This window comes from Phyllostomus hastatus, unplaced genomic scaffold (assembly GCF_019186645.2).
Source record: "Phyllostomus hastatus isolate PE091 unplaced genomic scaffold, TTU_PhHast_1.1 phas_contig_86, whole genome shotgun sequence".
In the NCBI taxonomy this organism is placed as follows: Eukaryota; Metazoa; Chordata; class Mammalia; order Chiroptera; family Phyllostomidae; genus Phyllostomus; species Phyllostomus hastatus.
Genome location: NW_025333977.1, coordinates 188,692 through 191,281, shown reverse-complemented (window position 1 = coordinate 191,281; position 2,590 = coordinate 188,692). Strand labels below are relative to the sequence as shown.

The following is a 2,590-nucleotide window of genomic DNA, read 5'->3' as shown; positions in this document are numbered from 1 at the left end:
CCATGTGTCCTTTAAATTTGTTCCTGTAAACCCTTCCCATTCTCCCCTGAAATTCCCTCTTCTCTCCCCTCCGGTCACCGTCAGCCTGTCCTCCATTTCAGTGTCTTTGACTATATTTTGCTTGTTTCTTTGTTTTGTTGTTTAGGTTCCTGTTGAAGGTGAGATCATATGGGATTTGTCTTTCACTGCCTGGCTTATTTTGCAAAAATATGGAACGCTTCACGAATTTGGGTGTCATCTGTGCACAGGGGCCACGCTCATCTTCTCTGCATCGTTCCAATTTTAGTATCTGTGCTGCCGAAGCGAGCACCCAATTTAAATATTAATCTTATAAAAAAAATACTATCACAGAAACATCCAGAATAATGTGCGACCACATATGTGGGCACTGTGGCCCAGCCATGTTGACACATAACTTCGACCAACACAAATGGCTAAGGTGAAAGTTACACACCCACGGCATCACGTGCAATCCTATTTACGGAGCTGCTTCACGGTCACCCTCGAAGTTCCCTACCTAACAAAGCAGAGGATGAAACAGATGTTCTCTCAGGAACATTTTGTTTTCTAATAAAGAGAAACCAAGAGCAGTTTCTCCCCTGGGTCCCCACAAAGAGGACACCGCGTGTTGCGGGGAGCCACCTCCCCGCAGGCTCCCCTGAGTGAACCAGGGGCGCACTTCCAACACACAAACGCCATAAAAATAATTGCGTGAGGAAACTTTTTATGGCTTAATTCAGCATCATCTAGGGATGGAATTTAGAATATTTCCAGAGACATGTAAGTCACGAATTCTTTAGTCAGTTCTCCATGGATAGTATTACCCCCAAATTTTTTTAACCAAAAATTGCATAGCAGGAAATTTTAAGTTATATTCTCTGGCTCACCTTAAAGTCGTATAGCATGTAGACATGTAGGTGATAGCTAGCAGGTTGGTATGCTTTCATGGGCCCACAGGGAGATGAACATCCCCTTATTAAAATGAGAAGTACGACCAGGACTCAGGCTTGCATAGACTATCATTGACTGCCGTGGGGAGTTGATCCAAGGTAGTGACTCCAGGCAAACCCAACACTTTACCCAGTTCTGGAGCTGCTGCCAACATGGGCAAGTGAGCAATGAAGTCCCCAGAATTCTCCACTATAGACTACAGCTTCAAGTATTTTAACATGGAAAATGTTGTGATCAGGAGTTACGAATGACCACAGCACCCATTTATAATGTCAGTAAAGCAACCACACAATAATGAGTATTGAACCCCGATTTTAAGCTATGTTTGCTTTCTAGTGACTCTTTCTAGGGAATGAAATACAAAAAGCTTTGTTATGTATAAATTTTTTTTTCTATAGCCTACTAAGAAGTTAACGAATAAGAAAAACATATCACTTAGATTGGTCCAGAGTTGAAGATTGTCCTGCTGTCCTGACAAAGTTGCTGTAAATTCCATGAGTGGTAGGAAAAGTAAACCAGAAGAAGCATGTTACATCTGGAGAACACAAGGGGGCCAAGAAATTGACAGAAATTGACGGCTGTGGTAAGAGCTAAAGGGCTTACCCTGTAAGTGGTAAGCAGAGAGTGAGAAAAGTGGGAACAGTAAAATAAAGGGCCTTTCTGTTAACATAGGGAAATTTCAGTCTTCCATTTCCCAGGAGACCCACTTTCATTTAGCTAGAATCTCCAGTGTTGGTAACAAATTAATTGCTGATGAGAAATGAAGGAAAGCTTTTAGGGTGGGAAAGTTTAGGAACTGTGAACATAGAGTTGCCTAAGACTCCATGGTTACAAAAACAACATATGCTCACAAACTGGAAACGGAACTTCAATGATTTGCTAATTGCTACATCTTACTAGGTAAGCTGCTTGTTCCAACTGCTTGATCAGCTGGAAAACAATAGCATAGCAAATTAAGTGCAAATTGGTTCATGACTAATCCATTTTGTCAAGTTAATTGAATCCTTCATGTTAAGGACTTTGTCACTAACAGTGATGACCAAGCATTAAAAGGGGAGATGAAGAAAAATTAACTAAAAGAAAAGCAAAGCTTAGATTTATGGTGTGGTCCAGTTGACTAATTTCAAATGGAAAAGACTAATGGTCGAGAAACCCGTTAAAATTTCACAGAAAATCACTTCCAACAGAAATATCACTTTTGATTGCTCTTTTAAATGAATATTTTGTTTACAGTCATAATTTTAAACAGAAAGTTTTCTTTCCATTGCAGCTACTAATGTGTCTGAGTGCCTTGCGTGTTCTTCTCCAGCTTTGTGAATAAAAGGTCAATAGAGAGATAAATTACTTCTTGAACACATTGTTGTGGGTTGCACTGCACCCCCCAGAAGTCCACATGTTGCAATCTTGGCTCCCAGTGCCTCAGAATGTGACCTTGTTGCAGCTGGAGCTGTCACAGAAGTAATTACTTAAGATATACTCATACTGGCATGAGCTGGGCCCCTAACCCAATACCGCTGGTGTCCTGTGAAAAGGGAGAATTTGGACACAGACGTGCGTACAAGGAGAACGCCAAATGAACGTGAAAGCAGACACTGGGGCATGAATACAAGCCAAGCAAAACCAAAGATCGTCAAGCAAC

General features: G+C 41.3%; 1 non-coding gene across 1 annotated transcript; it reads right to left on the bottom strand.

Moving 5' to 3' along the window:
• Window positions 1–203: 203 nt before the first annotated feature.
• On the bottom strand, window positions 204–310 carry LOC123827571. The gene has a single exon (XR_006787235.1). It is a non-coding gene; the product is annotated as a U6 spliceosomal RNA (small nuclear RNA).
• Window positions 311–2,590: the final 2,280 nt, after the last annotated feature.